The sequence below is a fragment of the Lissotriton vulgaris genome, chromosome 11, assembly GCF_964263255.1.
Source record: "Lissotriton vulgaris chromosome 11, aLisVul1.2, whole genome shotgun sequence".
NCBI lineage: Eukaryota > Metazoa > Chordata > Amphibia > Caudata > Salamandridae > Lissotriton > Lissotriton vulgaris.
In genome coordinates, this window is record NC_141699.1 from 482,607,960 (window position 1) to 482,623,598 (window position 15,639).

A 15,639-nucleotide genomic window follows, 5' to 3' on the forward strand; every position below is an offset into this window, starting at 1 on the left:
CCAGCAGTGCCCTGTTGTCCTCACTTATTTCGCATACTTTCATACAATTAATAAAAATAGCAATATGCATCACTCAAAATGAGTGACAGGGCACAGATGAGCGGTAATCAATCACTGCACATTTCTACCCTCGTTTCCATATATTACGGCGGTGGCAACGGGCCCTTAAGTGTACTAAGAAAGAGTCCAAAAGCCTAAACAAGACATGCATCATAAAAAAACTACTCATTTCGTAACTTGTCTAGATCAGGCAGGATAGGTCCAGACTACAAACCCTTCCGAGCCACCTGCTCTCTAAAACACTTCCTAGGTGTGGAAATTGTTTCAATGTTTACATCTAGTTTGAGTTTTTGCCATTTAACTCTGTGACTTGATGAGGATTGCGTAACGAGAAGTGAACATTTCCTTAACTAAACCAAATGGTGTTCGTGCAAAATCACACTACGCTGCAAGCAGGATTCAAACCTGCGCAGGGAAACCCCATTGGATTTCGAGTCCAACGCCTTAACCACTCGGCCATCGCAGCTGCATGAGTATGATGTCACAGTTGTCGTATACGAGCCATGCTCTGCTCATGTCAGGCAGAGACCAAAAAAATAAAGTAACTGAAGGACGGGGTACGTACCAGCAGTGCCCTGTATCCCCCACTTATTTTGAATGCTTTCATACAATTAATAAAAATAGCAACATGCATCACTCAAAGTGAGTGAAAGGGCACAGATGAGTGGTAATCAATCACTGCATGTTTCTACCCACTTTTCCCTATATTACGGCGGTGGTAACGGGCCCCTAAGTGTACTAAGAAAGAGTCCAAAAACCTAAACAAGACACGCTTCATAAAAAAAATAATTACTCTTTTCGTGACTTGTCTAGATCATGCAGGACAGGTCCAGACTACGAACCCTTCCGAGGGACCTGCTCTCTAAAACACTTCCTGGGTGTGGAAATTGTCTCAATGTTTACATCTAGTTTGAGTTTTTGCCGTTTAACTCTGTGACTTGATGAGGATTGCGTAACGAAAAGTGAACATTTACTTAACTAAACCAAATAGTGTTCATGCAAAATCTCATGACGCTGCAAGCAGGATTCGAACCTATGCGGGGAAACCCCATTAGATTTCAAGTCCAACGCCTTAACTACTCGGCCATCGCAGCTGCGTGAGTATGATGTCACAGTTGTCGTATACGAGCCATGCACTACTCACGTCAGGCCGAGACATAAAAAATAAAGTAAAAGAAGGACGGGGCATGTACCAGTAGTGCCCTGTTGTCCTCACTTATTTTGCATGCTTTCATACAATTAATAAAAATAGCAATACGCATCACTCAAAGTGAGTGACAGGGCACCGATGAGCGGTAATCAATCACTGCACATTTCTATCCTCGTTTCCCTATATTACGTCGGTGGCAACGGGCCCTTAAGTGTACTCAGAAAGAGTTCAAAAGCTTAAACAAGACACGCTTCATAAAAAAAGTACTCTTTTCATGACTTGTCTAGATCAGGCAGGCCAGGCCCATACTACGAACCCTTCCGAGCCACCTGCTCTCTAAAACACTTCCTGGGTGTGGAAATTGTCTCAATGTTTACATCTAGTTTGAGTTTTTGCCATTTAACTCTGTGACTTGATGAGGATTGCGTAACGAGAAGTGAACATTTACTTAACTAAACCAAATGGTGTTCATGCAAAATCTCATGCCACTGCAAGCAGGATTCGAACCTACGCGGGGAAACCCCATTGGATTTCAAGTCCAATGCCTTAACCACTCGGCCATCGCAGCTGCGTGAGTATGATGTCACTGTTGTCGTATACGAGCCATGCGCTACTCATGTCAGGTCGAGGCCTAAAAAATAAAGTAACGGAAGGACGGGGCACATACCAGCAGTGCCCTGTTGTCCTCACATTTCGCATACTTTCATACAATTAATAAAAATAGCAATAGGCATCACTCAAAATGAGTGACAGGGCACAGATGAGCGGTAATCAATCACTGCACATTTCTACCCTCGTTTCCATATATTACGGCGGTGGCAACGGGCCCTTAAGTGTACTCAGAAAGAGTCCAAAAGCCTAAACAAGACACACTTCATTAAAAAAATTACTCATTTCGTAACTTGTCTAGATCAGGCAGGATAGGTCCAGACTACAAACCCTTCCGAGCCACCTGCTCTCTAAAACACTTCCTAGGTGTGGAAATTGTTTCAATGTTTACATCTAGTTTGAGTTTTTGCCATTTAACTCTGTGACTTGATGAGGATTGCGTAACGAGAAGTGAACATTTCCTTAACTAAACCAAATGGTGTTCATGCAAAATCTCAAGACGCTGCAAGCAGGATTCGAACCTACGCGGGGAGACCCCATTGGATTTCAAGTCTAACACCTTAACCACTCGGCCATCGCAGCTGCGTGAGTATGATGTCACAGTTGTCGTATACGAGCCATGCACTACTCACGTCAGGCCGAGACATAAAAAATAAAGTAACAGAAGGACGGGGCACGTACCAGCAGTGCCCTGTTGTCCTCACTTATTTTGCATGCTTTCATACAATTAATAAAAATAGCAATACGCATCACTCAAAGTGAGAGACAGGGCACCGATGAGTGGTAATCAATCACTGCACATTTCTATCCTCGTTTCCCTATATTACGGCGGTGGCAACGGGCCCTTAAGTGTACTCAGAAAGAGTCCAAAAGCTTAAACAAGACACGCTTCATAAAAAAAAGTACTCTTTTCATGACTTGTCTAGATCAGGCAGGACAGGTCCAGACTACCGACCCTTCCGAACCACCTGCTCTGTAAAACACTTCCTGGGTGTGGAAATTGTCTCAATGTTTACATCTAGTTTGAGTTTTTGCAGTTTAACTCTGTGACTTGATGAGGATTTCGTAATGAGAAGTGAACATTTACTTAACTAAACCAAATGGTGTTCATGCAAAATCACACTACGCTGCAAGCAGGATTCGAACCTGCGCAGAGAAACCCCATTGGATTTCGAGTCCAACGCCTTAACCACTCGGCCATCGCAGATGCATGAGTATGTTGTCATTGTTGTCGTATACGAGCCATGCTCTGCTCATGTCAGGCGGAGACCAAAAAAATAAAGTAACGGAAGGACGGGGCACGTACCAGCAGTGCCCTGTTGTCCTCACTTATTTTGCATGCTTTCATACAATTAATAAAAATAGCAACATGCATCACTCAAAGTGAGTGAAAGGGCACAGATGAGTGGTAATCAATCACTGCATTTTTCTACCCACTTTTCCCTATATTACGGCGGTGGTAACGGGCCCTTAAGTGTACTAAGAAAGAGTCCAAAAGCCTAAACAAGTCATGCATCATAAAAAAGTACTCTTTTCATGACTTCTCTAGATCAGGCAGGACAGGTCCAGACTACAAACCCTTCCGAGCCACCAGCTCTCTAAAACACTTCCTGGGTGTGGAAATTGTCTCAATGTTTACATCTAGTTTGAGTTTTTTCCATTTAACTCTGTGACTTGATGAGGATTGCGTAACGAGAAGTGAACATTTACTTAACTAAACTAAATGGTGTTCATGCAACATCACACTACGCTGCAAGCAGGATTCGAACCTGCGCAGGGAAACCCCATTGGATTTCGAGTCCAACGCCTTAACCACTCGGCCATCGCAGCTGCATGAGTATGTTGTCACTGTTGTCGTATACGAGCCATACGCTGCTCACGTCAGTCCGAGACCTAAAAATTAGAGTAACGGCAGGACGGGGCACGTACCAGCAGTGCCCTGTATCCCCCACTTATTTTGAATGCTTTCATACAATAAATAAAAATAGCAACATGCATCACTCAAAGTGAGTGAAAGGGCACAGATGAGTGGTAATCAATCACTGCATGTTTCTACCCACTTTTCCCTATATTACGGCGGTGGTAACGGGCCCTTAAGTGTACTAAGAAAGAGTCCAAAAGCCTAAACAAGACACGCTTCATAAGAAAAAAATTTACTCTTTCGTGACTTGTCTAGATCATGCAGGACAGGTCCAGACTACGAACCCTTCTGAGGCACCTGCTCTCTAAAACACTTCCTGGGTGTGGAAATTGTCTCAATGTTTACATCTAGTTTGAGTTTTTGCCGTTTAACTCTGTGACTTGATGAGGATTGCGTAATGAGAAGTGAACATTTACTTAACTTAACCAAATGGTGTTCATGCAAAATCTCATGCCGCTGCAAGCAGGATTCGAACCTACACGGGGAAACCCGTTCGGATTTCAAGTCCAACGCCTTAACCACTCGGCCATCGCAGCTGCATGAGTATGATGTCACTGTTGTCTTATACGAGCCATGCTCTGCTCATGTCAGGCGGAGACCAAAAAAATAAAGTAACGGAAGGACGGGGCACGTACCAGCAGTGCCTTGTTGTCCTCACTTATTTTGCATGCTTTCATACAATTAATAAAAATAGCAACATGCATCACTCAAAGTGAGTGAAAGGGCACAGATGAGTGGTAATCAATCACTGCATGTTTCTATCCACTTTTCCCTATATTACGGCGGTGGTAACGGGCCCTTAAGTGTACTAAGAAAGAGTCCAAAAGCCTAAACAAGACATGCATCATAAAAAAGTACTCTTTTCATGACTTGTCTAGATCAGGCAGGACAGGCCCAGACTACAAACCCTTCCGAGACACCAGCTCTCTAAAACACTTCCTGGGTGTGGAAATTGTCTCAATGTTTACATCTAGTTTGAGTTTTTTCCATTTAACTCTGTGACTTGATGAGGATTGCGTAACGAGAAGTGAACATTTACTTAACTAAACTAAATGGTGTTCATGCAAAATCTGATGACGGTGCAAGCAGGATTCGAACCTACGCGGGGAAACCCCATTGGATTTCAAGTCCAACGCCTGAACCACACGGCCATCGCAGTTGTGTGAGTATGATGTCACAGTTGTCGTATACGAGCCATGCACTACTCACGTCAGGCCGAGACATAAAAAATAAAGTAACAGAAGGACGGGGCACGTACCAGCAGTGCCCTGTTGTCCTCACTTATTTTGCATGCTTTCATACAATTAATAAAAATAGCAATACGCATCACTCAAAGTGAGAGACAGGGCACCGATGAGTGGTAATCAATCACTGCACATTTCTATCCTCGTTTCCCTATATTACGGCGGTGGCAACGGGCCCTTAAGTGTACTCAGAAAGAGTCCAAAAGCTTAAACAAGACACGCTTCATAAAAAAAGGTACTCTTTTCATGACTTGTCTAGATCAGGCAGGACAGGTCCAGACTACGAACCCTTCCGAGCCACCTGCTCTCTAAAACACTTCCTGGGTGTGGAAATTGTCTCAATGTTTACATCTAGTTTGAGTTTTTGCAGTTTAACTCTGTGACTTGATGAGGATTGCGTAATGAGAAGTGAACATTTACTTAACTAAACCAAATGGTGTTCATGCAAAATCACACTACGCTGCAAGCAGGATTCGAACCTGCGCAGGGAAACCCCATTGGATTTCGAGTCCAACGCCTTAACCACTCGGCCATCGCAGCTGCATGAGTATGTTGTCACTGTTGTCGTATACGAGCCATGCTCTGCACATGTCAGGCGGAGACCAAAAAAATAAAGTAACGGAAGGACGGGGCACGTACCAGCAGTGCCCTGTTGTCCTCACTTATTTTGCATGCTTTCATACAATTAATAAAAATAGCAACATGCATCACTCAAAGTGAGTGAAAGGGCACAGATGAGTGGTAATCAATCACTGCATGTTTCTACCCACTTTACCCTATATTACGGCGGTGGTAACGGGCCCTTAAGTGTACTAAGAAAGAGTCCAAAAGCCTAAACAAGTCATGCATCATAAAAAAGTACTCTTTTCATGACTTGTCTAGACCAGGCAGGACAGGTCCAGACTACAAACCCTTCTGAGCCACCAGCTCTCTAAAACACTTCCTGGGTGTGGAAATTGTCTCAATGTTTACATCTAGTTTGAGTTTTTTCCATTTAACTCTGTGACTTGATGAGGATTGCGTAACGAGAAGTGAACATTTACTTAACTAAACTAAATGGTGTTCATGCAAAATCACACTACGCTGCAAGCAGGATTCGAACCTGCGCAGGGAAACCCCATTGAGTTTCGAGTCCAACGCCTTAACCACTCAGCCATTGCAGCTGCATGAGTATGTTGTCACTGTTGTCGTATACGAGCCATTCGCTGCTCACGTCAGTCCGAGACCTAAAAATTAAAGTAACGGCAGGACGGGGCACGTACCAGCTGTGCCCTGTATCCCCCACTTATTTTGAATGCTTTCATACAATTAATACAAATAGCAACATGCATCACTCAAAGTGAGTGAAAGGGCACAGATGAGTGGTAATCAATCACTGCATGTTTCTACCCACTTTTCCCTATATTACGGCGGTGGTAACGGGCCCTTAAGTGTACTAAGAAAGAGTCCAAAAGCCTAAACAAGACATGCATCATAAAAAAAGTACTCTTTTCATGACTTGTCTAGATCAGGCAGGACAGGCCCTGACTACAAACGCTTCCGAGACACCAGCTCTCTAAAACACTTCCTGGGTGTGGAAATTGTCTCAATGTTTACATCTAGTTTGAGTTTTTTCCATTTAACTCTGTGACTTGATGAGGATTGCGTAACAAGAAGTGAACATTTACTTAACTAAACCAAATGGTGTTCATGCAAAATCACACTACGCTGCAAGCAGGATTCGAACCTACGCAGGGAAACCCCATTGGATTTTGAGTCCAACGCCTTAACCACTCGGCCATCGCAGCTGCATGAGTATGATCTCACTGTTGTCGTATACGAGCCATACGCTGCTCACGTCAGTCCGAGACCTAAAAATTAAAGTAACGGCAGGACGGGGCTCGTACCAGCAGTGCCCTGTATCCCCCACTTATTTTGAATGCTTTCATACAATTAATAAAAATAGCAACAAGCATCACTCAAAGTGAGTTACAGGGCACAGATGAGCGGTAATCAATCACTGCGCATTTCTACCCTCTTTTCCCTATATTACGGCGGTGGTAACGGGCCCTTAAGTGTACTAAGAAAGAGTCCAAAAGCCTAAACGAGACACGCTTCATAAAAAAATATAATTACTCTTTTCGTGACTTGTCTAGATCAGGCAGGACAGGCCCAGACTACAAACGCTTCCGAGACACCAGCTCTCTAAAACACTTCCTGGGTGTGGAAATTGTCTCAATGTTTACATCTAGTTTGAGTTTTTGCCGTTTAACTCTGTGACTTGATGAGGATTGCGTAATGAGAAGTGAACATTTACTTAACTTAACCAAATGGTGTTCATGCAAAATCTCATGCCGCTGCAAGCAGGATTCGAACCTACGCGGGGAAACCCGTTCGGATTTCAAGTCCAACGCCTTAACCACTCGGCCATCGCAGCTGCATGAGTATGATGTCACTGTTGTCGTATACGAGCCATGTTCTGCTCATGTCAGGCGGAGACCAAAAAAAGAAAGTAACGGAAGGACGGGGCACGTACCAGCAGTGCCCTGTTGTCCTCACTTATTTTGCATGCTTTCATACAATTAATAAAAATAGCAACATGCATCACTCAAAGTGAGTGAAAGGGCACAGATGAGTAGTAATCAATCACTGCGCATTTCTACCCACTTTTCCCTATATTACGGCGGTGGTAACGGGCCCTTAAGTGTACTAAGAAAGAGTCCAAAAGCCTAAACAAGACATGCATCATAAAAAAGTACTCTTTTCATGACTTGTCTAGATCAGGCAGGACAGGCCCAGACTACAAACCCTTCCGAGACACCAGCTCTCTAAAACACTTCCTGGGTGTGGAAATTGTCTCAATGTTTACATCTAGTTTGAGTTTTTTCCATTTAACTCTGTGACTTGATGAGGATTGCGTAACGAGAGGTGAACATTTACTTAACTAAACCAAATGGTGTTCATGTAAAATCACACTACGCTGCAAGCAGGATTCGAACCTGCGCAGGGAAACCCCATTGGATTTCAAGTCCAACGCCTTAACCACTCGGCCATCGCAGCTGCGTGAGTATGATGTCACAGTTGTCGTATACGAGCCATGCACTACTCACGTCAGGCCGAGACATAAAAAATAAAGTAACAGAAGGACGGGGCACGTACCAGCAGTGCCCTGTTGTCCTCACTTATTTTGCATGCTTTCATACAATTAATAAAAATAGCAATACGCATAACTCAAAGTGAGAGACAGGGCACCGATGAGTGGTAATCAATCACTGCACATTTCTATCCTTGTTTCCCTATATTACGGCGGTGGCAACGGGCCCTTAAGTGTACTCAGAAAGAGTCCAAAAGCTTAAACAAGACACAATTCATAAAAAAAGTACTCTTTTCATGACTTGTCTAGATCAGGCAGGACAGGTCCAGACTAAGAACCCTTCCGGGCCACCTGCTCTCTAAAACACTTCCTGGGTGTGGAAATTGTCTCAATGTTTACATCTAGTTTGAGTTTTTGCAGTTTAACTCTGTGACTTGATGAGGATTGCGTAATGAGAAGTGAACATTTACCTAACTAAACCAAATGGTGTTCATGCAAAAACTCAAGCCGCTGCAAGTAGGATTCGAACCTACGCGGGGAAACCCCATTGGATTTCAAGTCCAACGCCTTAACCACTCGGCCATCGCAGCTGCGTGAGTATGATGTGACTGTTGTCGTATACGAGCCATGCGCTACTCATGTGAGGTCGAGACCTAAAAAATAAAGTAACGGAAGGACGGGGCACATACCAGCAGTGCCCTGTTGTCCTCACTTATTTCGCATACTTTCATACAATTAATAAAAATAGCAATATGCATCACTCAAAATGAGTGACAGGGCACAGATGAGCGGTAATCAATCACTGCACATTTCTACCCTCGTTTCCATATATTACGGCGGTGGCAACGGGCCCTTAAGTGTACTAAGAAAGTGTCCAAAAGCCTAAACAAGACATGCATCATAAAAAAAGTACTCATTTCGTAACTTGTCTAGATCAGGCAGGATAGGTCCAGACTACAAACCCTTCCGAGCCACCTGCTCTCTAAAACACTTCCTAGGTGTGGAAATTGTTTCAATGTTTACATCTAGTTTGAGTTTTTGCCATTTAACTCTGTGACTTGATGAGGATTGCGTAACGAGAAGTGAACATTTCCTTAACTAAACCAAATGGTGTTTGTGCAAAATCACCCTACGCTGCAAGCAGGATTCAAAACTGCGCAGGGAAACCCCATTGGATTTCGAGTCCAACGCCTTAACCACTCGGCCATCGCAGCTGCATGAGTATGATGTCACAGTTTTCGTATACGAGCCATGCTCTGCTCATGTCAGGCAGAGACCAAAAAAATAAAGTAACGGAAGGACGGGGCACGTACCAGCAGTGCCCTGTTGTCCTCACTTATTTTGCATGCTTTCATACAATTAATAAAAATAGCAACATGCATCACTCAAAGTGAGTGAAAGGGCACAGATGAGTGGTAATCAATCACTGCATATTTCTACCCACTTTTCCCTATATTACGGCGGTGGTAACGGGCCCTTAAGTGTACTAAGAAAGAGTCCAAAAGCCTAAACAAGACATGCATCATAAAAAAAGTACTCTTTTCATGACTTGTCTAGATCAGGCAGGACAGGTCCAGACTACAAACCCTTCCGAGCCACCTGCTCTCTAAAACACTTCCTGGGTGTGGAAATTGTCTCAATGTTTACATCTAGTTTGAGTTTTTTCCATTTAACTCTGTGACTTGATGAGGATTGCGTAACGAGAAGTGAACATTTACTTAACTAAACCAATTGGTGTTCATGCAAAATCACACTACGCTGCAAGCAGGATTCGAACCTGCGCAGGGAAACCCCATTGGATTTCGAGTCCAACGCCTTAACCACTCGGCCATCGCAACTGCATGAGTATGATGTCACTGTTGTCGTATACGAGCCATACGCTGCTCACGTCAGGCCGAGACCTAAAAATTAAAGTAACGGCAGGACGGGGCACGAACCAGCAGTGCCCTGTATCCCCCACTTATTTTGAATGCTTTCATACAATTAATAAAAATAGCAACAAGCATCACTCAAAGTGAGTGACAGGGCACAGATGAGCGGTAATCAATCACTGCGCATTTCTACCCTCTTTTCCCTATATTACGGCGGTGGTAACGGGCCCTTAAGTGTACTAAGAAAGAGTCCAAAAGCCTAAACAAGAAACGCTTCATAAAAAAAATAATTACTCTTTTCGTGACTTGTCTAGATCATGCAGGACAGGTCCAGACTACGAACCCTTCCAAGGCACCTGCTCTCTAAAACACTTCCTGGGTGTGGAAATTGTCTCAATGTTTACATCTAGTTTGAGTTTTTGCCGTTTAACTCTGTGACTTGATGAGGATTGCGTAACGAGAAGTGAACATTTACTTAACTAAACCAAATGGTGTTCATGCAAAATCTCATGACGCTGCAAGCAGGATTCGAACCTACGCGGGGAAACCCCATTGGATTTCAAGCCCAACGCCTTAACCACTCGGCCATCGCAGCTGCGTGAGTATGATGTCACAGTTGTCGTATACGAGCCATGCACTACTCACGTCAGGCCGAGACCTAAAAAAATAAAGTAACAGAAGGACGGGGCACATACCAGCAGTGCCCTGTTGTCCTCACTTATTTTGCATGCTTTCATACAATTAATAAAAATAGCAATACGCATCACTCAAAGTGAGAGACAGGGCACCGATGAGTGGTAATCAATCACTGCACATTTCTATCCTCGTTTCCCTATATTACGGCGGTGGCAACGGGCCCTTAAGTGTACTCAGAAAGAGTCCAAAAGCTTAAACAAGACACGCTTCATAAAAAAAAGTACTCTTTTCATGACTTGTCTAGATCAGGCAGGACAGGTCCAGACTACGAACCCTTCCGAGCCACCTGCTCTCTAAAACACTTCCTGGGTGTGGAAATTGTCTCAATGTTTACATCTAGTTTGAGTTTTTGCAGTTTAACTCTGTGACTTGATGAGGATTGCGTAATGAGAAGTGAACATTTACTTAACTAAACCAAATGGTGTTCATGCAAAATCACACTACGCTGCAAGAAAGGATTCGAACCTGCGCAGGGAAACCCCATTGGATTTCGAGTCCAACGCCTTAACCACTCGGCCATCGCAGCTGCATGAGTATGTTGTCACTGTTGTCGTATACGAGCCATGCTCTGCACATGTCAGGCGGAGACCAAAAAAATAAAGTAACGGAAGGACGGGGCACGTACCAGCAGTGCCCTGTTGTCCTCACTTATTTTGCATGCTTTCATACAATTAATAAAAATAGCAACATGCATCACTCAAAGTGAGTGAAAGGGCACAGATGAGTGGTAATCAATCACTGCATGTTTCTACCCACTTTTCCCTATATTACGGCGGTGGTAACGGGCCCTTAAGTGTACTAAGAAAGAGTCCAAAAGCCTAAACAAGTCATGCATCATAAAAAAGTACTCTTTTCATGACTTGTCTAGACCAGGCAGGACAGGTCCAGACTACAAACCCTTCTGAGCCACCAGCTCTCTAAAACACTTCCTGGGTGTGGAAATTGTCTCAATGTTTACATCTAGTTTGAGTTTTTTCCATTTAACTCTGTGACTTGATGAGGATTGCGTAACGAGAAGTGAACATTTACTTAACTAAACTAAATGGTGTTCATGCAAAATCACACTACGCTGCAAGCAGGATTCGAACCTGCGCAGGGAAACCCCATTGAGTTTCGAGTCCAACGCCTTAACCACTCAGCCATCGCAGCTGCATGAGTATGTTGTCACTGTTGTCGTATACGAGCCATTCGCTGCTCACGTCAGTCCGAGACCTAAAAATTAAAGTAACGGCAGGACGGGGCACGTACCAGCTGTGCCCTGTATCCCCCACTTATTTTGAATGCTTTCATACAATTAATACAAATAGCAACATGCATCACTCAAAGTGAGTGAAAGGGCACAGATGAGTGGTAATCAATCACTGCATATTTCTACCCACTTTTCCCTATATTACGGCGGTGGTAACGGGCCCTTAAGTGTACTAAGAAAGAGTCCAAAAGCCTAAACAAGACATGCATCATAAAAAAAAGTACTCTTTTCATGACTTGTCTAGATCAGGCAGGACAGGTCCAGACTACAAACCCTTCCGAGCCACCTGCTCTCTAAAACACTTCCTGGGTGTGGAAATTGTCTCAATGTTTACATCTAGTTTGAGTTTTTTCCATTTAACTCTGTGACTTGATGAGGATTGCGTAACGAGAAGTGAACATTTACTTAACTAAACCAATTGGTGTTCATGCAAAATCACACTACGCTGCAAGCAGGATTCGAACCTGCGCAGGGAAACCCCATTGGATTTCGAGTCCAACGCCTTAACCACTCGGCCATCGCAGCTGCATGAGTATGATGTCACTGTTGTCGTATACGAGCCATACGCTGCTCACGTCAGGCCGAGACCTAAAAATTGAAGTAACGGCAGGACGGGGCACGAACCAGCAGTGCCCTGTATCCCCCACTTATTTTGAATGCTTTCATACAATTAATAAAAATAGCAACAAGCATCACTCAAAGTGAGTGACAGGGCACAGATGAGCGGTAATCAATCACTGCGCATTTCTACCCTCTTTTCCCTATATTACGGCGGTGGTAACGGGCCCTTAAGTGTACTAAGAAAGAGTCCAAAAGCCTAAACAAGACACGCTTCATAAAAAAAATAATTACTCTTTTCGTGACTTGTCTAGATCATGCAGGACAGGTCCAGACTACGAACCCTTCCAAGGCACCTGCTCTCTAAAACACTTCCTGGGTGTGGAAATTGTCTCAATGTTTACATCTAGTTTGAGTTTTTGCCGTTTAACTCTGTGACTTGATGAGGATTGCGTAACGAGAAGTGAACATTTACTTAACTAAACCAAATGGTGTTCATGCAAAATCTCATGACGCTGCAAGCAGGATTCGAACCTACGCGGGGAAACCCCATTGGATTTCAAGCCCAACGCCTTAACCACTCGGCCATCGCAGCTGCGTGAGTATGATGTCACAGTTGTCGTATACGAGCCATGCACTACTCACGTCAGGCCGAGACATAAAAAATAAAGTAACAGAAGGACGGGGCACATACCAGCAGTGCCCTGTTGTCCTCACTTATTTTGCATGCTTTCATACAATTAATAAAAATAGCAATACTCATCACTCAAAGTGAGTGACAGGGCACAGATGAGAGGTAATCAATCACTGCGCATTTCTACCCTCTTTTCCCTATATTACGGCGGTGGTAACGGGCCCTTAAGTGTACTAAGAAAGAGTCCAAAAGCCTAAACAAGACATGCATCATAAAAAAAGTACTCTTTTCATGACTAGTCTAGATCAGGCAGGACAGGCCCAGACTACAAACGCTTCCGAGACACCAGCTCTCTAAAACACTTCCTGGGTGTGGAAATTGTCTCAATGTTTACATCTAGTTTGAGTTTTTTCCATTTAACTCTGTGACTTGATGAGGATTGTGTAACGAGAAGTGAACATTTACTTAACTAAACCAAATGGTGTTCATGCAAAATCACACTACGCTGCAAGCAGGATTCGAACCTGCGCAGGGAAACCCCATTGGATTTCGAGTCCAACGCCTTAACCACTCGGCCATCGCAGCTGCATGAGTATGATCTCACTGTTGTCGTATACGAGCCATACGCTGCTCACGTCAGTCCGAGACCTAAAAATTAAAGTAACGGCAAGACGGGGCACATACCAGCAGTGCCCTGTATCCCCCACTTATTTTGAATGCTTTCATACAATTAATAAAAATAGCAACAAGCATCACTCAAAGTGAGTGACAGGGCACAGATTGGCGGTAATCAATCACTGCGCATTTCTACCCTCTTTTCCCTATATTATGGCGGTGGTAACGGGCCCTTAAGTGTACTAAGAAAGAGTCCAAAAGCCTAAACAAGACACGCTTCATAAAAAAAATAATTACTCTTTTCGTGACTTGTCTAGATCATGCAGGACAGGTCCAGACTACGAACCCTTCCGAGGCACCTGCTCTCTAAAACACTTCCTGGGTGTGGAAATTGTCTCAATGTTTACATCTAGTTTGAGTTTTTGCCGTTTAACTCTGTGACTTGATGAGGATTGCGTAATGAGAAGTGAACATTTACTTAACTTAACCAAATGGTGTCCATGCAAAATCTCATGCCACTGCAAGCAGGATTCGAACCTACGCGGGGAAACCCGATTGGATTTCAAGTCCAACGCCTTAACCACTCGGCCATCGCAGCTGCATGAGTATGTTGTCACTGTTGTTGGATACGAGCCTTGCTCTGCTCATGTCAGGCGGAGACCAAAAAAATAAAGTAACGGAAGGACGGGGCACGTACCAGCAGTGCCCTGTTGTCCTCACTTATTTTGCATGCTTTCATACAATTAATAAAAATAGCAACATGCATCACTCAAAGTGAGTGAAAGGGCACAGATGAGTGGTAATCAATCACTGCATGTTTCTACGCACTTTTCCCTATATTACGGCGGTGGTAACGGGCCCTTAAGTGTACTAAGAAAGAGTCCAAAAGCCTAAACAAGACATGCATCATAAAAAAAAGTACTCTTTTCATGACTTGTCTAGATCAGGCAGGACAGGTCCAGACTACAAACCCTTCCGAGCCACCAGCTCTCTAAAACACTTCCTGGGTGTGGAAATTGTCTCAATGTTTACATCTAGTTTGAGTTTTTTCCATTTAACTCTGTGACTTGATGAGGATTGCGTAACGAGAAGTGAACATTTACTTAACTAAACCAAATGGTGTTCATGCAAAATCACACTACGCTGCAAGCAGGATTGGGACTGCGCAGGGAAACCCCATTGGATTTCGAGTCCAACGCCTTAACCACTCGGCCATCGCAGCTGCATGAGTATGATGTCACTGTTGTCGTATACGAGCCATACGCTGATCACGTCAGGCCGAGACCTAAAAATTAAAGTAACGGCAGGACGGGGCACGTACCAGCAGTGCCCTGTATCCCCCACTTATTTTGAATGCTTTCATACAGTTAATAAAAATAGCAACAAGCATCACTCAAAGTGAGTGACAGGGCACAGATGAGCGGTAATCAATCACTGCGCATTTCTACCCTCTTTTCCCTATATTACGGCGTTGGTAACGGGCCCTTAAGTGTACTAAGAAAGAGTCCAAAAGCCTAAACAAGACACGCTTCATAAAAAAAATAATTACTCTTTTCGTGACTTGTCTAGATCATGCAGGACAGGTCCAGACTACGAACCCTTCCAAGGCACCTGCTCTCTAAAACACTTCCTGGGTGTGGAAATTGTCTCAATGTTTACATCTAGTTTGAGTTTTTGCCGTTTAACTCTGTGACTTGATGAGGATTGCGTAACGAGAAGTGAACATTTACTTAACTAAACCAAATGGTGTTCATGCAAAATCTCATGACGCTGCAAGCAGGATTCGAACCTACGCGGGGAAACCCCATTGGATTTCAAGCCCAACGCCTTAACCACTCGGCCATCGCAGCTGCGTGAGTATGATGTCACAGTTGTCGTATACGAGCCATGCACTACTCACGTCAGGCCGAGACATAAAAAATAAAGTAACAGAAGGACGGGGCACGTACCAGCAGTGCC

At 43.9% G+C, this 15,639-nt stretch overlaps 20 non-coding genes across 20 annotated transcripts; all 20 read right to left on the bottom strand.

Moving 5' to 3' along the window:
* Positions 1 to 444: 444 nt before the first annotated feature.
* Positions 445 to 526, bottom strand: TRNAS-CGA (transfer RNA serine (anticodon CGA)). Its single transcript has one exon. It is a non-coding gene; the product is annotated as a tRNA-Ser (tRNA).
* A 1,170-nt stretch (positions 527 to 1,696) lies between these two features.
* Positions 1,697 to 1,778, bottom strand: TRNAS-UGA (transfer RNA serine (anticodon UGA)). The gene has a single exon. It is a non-coding gene; the product is annotated as a tRNA-Ser (tRNA).
* A 1,166-nt stretch (positions 1,779 to 2,944) lies between these two features.
* TRNAS-CGA (transfer RNA serine (anticodon CGA)) lies at positions 2,945 to 3,026 on the bottom strand. Its single transcript has one exon. It is a non-coding gene; the product is annotated as a tRNA-Ser (tRNA).
* A 541-nt stretch (positions 3,027 to 3,567) lies between these two features.
* On the bottom strand, positions 3,568 to 3,649 carry TRNAS-CGA (transfer RNA serine (anticodon CGA)). The gene has a single exon. It is a non-coding gene; the product is annotated as a tRNA-Ser (tRNA).
* A 1,793-nt stretch (positions 3,650 to 5,442) lies between these two features.
* On the bottom strand, positions 5,443 to 5,524 carry TRNAS-CGA (transfer RNA serine (anticodon CGA)). The gene has a single exon. It is a non-coding gene; the product is annotated as a tRNA-Ser (tRNA).
* A 541-nt stretch (positions 5,525 to 6,065) lies between these two features.
* Positions 6,066 to 6,147, bottom strand: TRNAS-CGA (transfer RNA serine (anticodon CGA)). The gene has a single exon. It is a non-coding gene; the product is annotated as a tRNA-Ser (tRNA).
* Positions 6,148 to 6,689: 542 nt separating this feature from the next.
* Positions 6,690 to 6,771, bottom strand: TRNAL-CAA (transfer RNA leucine (anticodon CAA)). Its single transcript has one exon. It is a non-coding gene; the product is annotated as a tRNA-Leu (tRNA).
* A 547-nt stretch (positions 6,772 to 7,318) lies between these two features.
* On the bottom strand, positions 7,319 to 7,400 carry TRNAS-UGA (transfer RNA serine (anticodon UGA)). The gene has a single exon. It is a non-coding gene; the product is annotated as a tRNA-Ser (tRNA).
* Positions 7,401 to 7,941: 541 nt separating this feature from the next.
* TRNAS-UGA (transfer RNA serine (anticodon UGA)) lies at positions 7,942 to 8,023 on the bottom strand. Its single transcript has one exon. It is a non-coding gene; the product is annotated as a tRNA-Ser (tRNA).
* A 542-nt stretch (positions 8,024 to 8,565) lies between these two features.
* On the bottom strand, positions 8,566 to 8,647 carry TRNAS-UGA (transfer RNA serine (anticodon UGA)). Its single transcript has one exon. It is a non-coding gene; the product is annotated as a tRNA-Ser (tRNA).
* A 542-nt stretch (positions 8,648 to 9,189) lies between these two features.
* On the bottom strand, positions 9,190 to 9,271 carry TRNAS-CGA (transfer RNA serine (anticodon CGA)). Its single transcript has one exon. It is a non-coding gene; the product is annotated as a tRNA-Ser (tRNA).
* A 542-nt stretch (positions 9,272 to 9,813) lies between these two features.
* TRNAS-CGA (transfer RNA serine (anticodon CGA)) lies at positions 9,814 to 9,895 on the bottom strand. The gene has a single exon. It is a non-coding gene; the product is annotated as a tRNA-Ser (tRNA).
* Positions 9,896 to 10,441: 546 nt separating this feature from the next.
* On the bottom strand, positions 10,442 to 10,523 carry TRNAS-UGA (transfer RNA serine (anticodon UGA)). Its single transcript has one exon. It is a non-coding gene; the product is annotated as a tRNA-Ser (tRNA).
* Positions 10,524 to 11,067: 544 nt separating this feature from the next.
* On the bottom strand, positions 11,068 to 11,150 carry TRNAS-CGA (transfer RNA serine (anticodon CGA)). The gene has a single exon. It is a non-coding gene; the product is annotated as a tRNA-Ser (tRNA).
* A 541-nt stretch (positions 11,151 to 11,691) lies between these two features.
* On the bottom strand, positions 11,692 to 11,773 carry TRNAS-CGA (transfer RNA serine (anticodon CGA)). Its single transcript has one exon. It is a non-coding gene; the product is annotated as a tRNA-Ser (tRNA).
* A 543-nt stretch (positions 11,774 to 12,316) lies between these two features.
* Positions 12,317 to 12,398, bottom strand: TRNAS-CGA (transfer RNA serine (anticodon CGA)). The gene has a single exon. It is a non-coding gene; the product is annotated as a tRNA-Ser (tRNA).
* Positions 12,399 to 12,944: 546 nt separating this feature from the next.
* Positions 12,945 to 13,026, bottom strand: TRNAS-UGA (transfer RNA serine (anticodon UGA)). Its single transcript has one exon. It is a non-coding gene; the product is annotated as a tRNA-Ser (tRNA).
* Positions 13,027 to 13,568: 542 nt separating this feature from the next.
* Positions 13,569 to 13,650, bottom strand: TRNAS-CGA (transfer RNA serine (anticodon CGA)). Its single transcript has one exon. It is a non-coding gene; the product is annotated as a tRNA-Ser (tRNA).
* Positions 13,651 to 14,196: 546 nt separating this feature from the next.
* Positions 14,197 to 14,278, bottom strand: TRNAS-UGA (transfer RNA serine (anticodon UGA)). The gene has a single exon. It is a non-coding gene; the product is annotated as a tRNA-Ser (tRNA).
* Positions 14,279 to 15,448: 1,170 nt separating this feature from the next.
* Positions 15,449 to 15,530, bottom strand: TRNAS-UGA (transfer RNA serine (anticodon UGA)). Its single transcript has one exon. It is a non-coding gene; the product is annotated as a tRNA-Ser (tRNA).
* Positions 15,531 to 15,639: the final 109 nt, after the last annotated feature.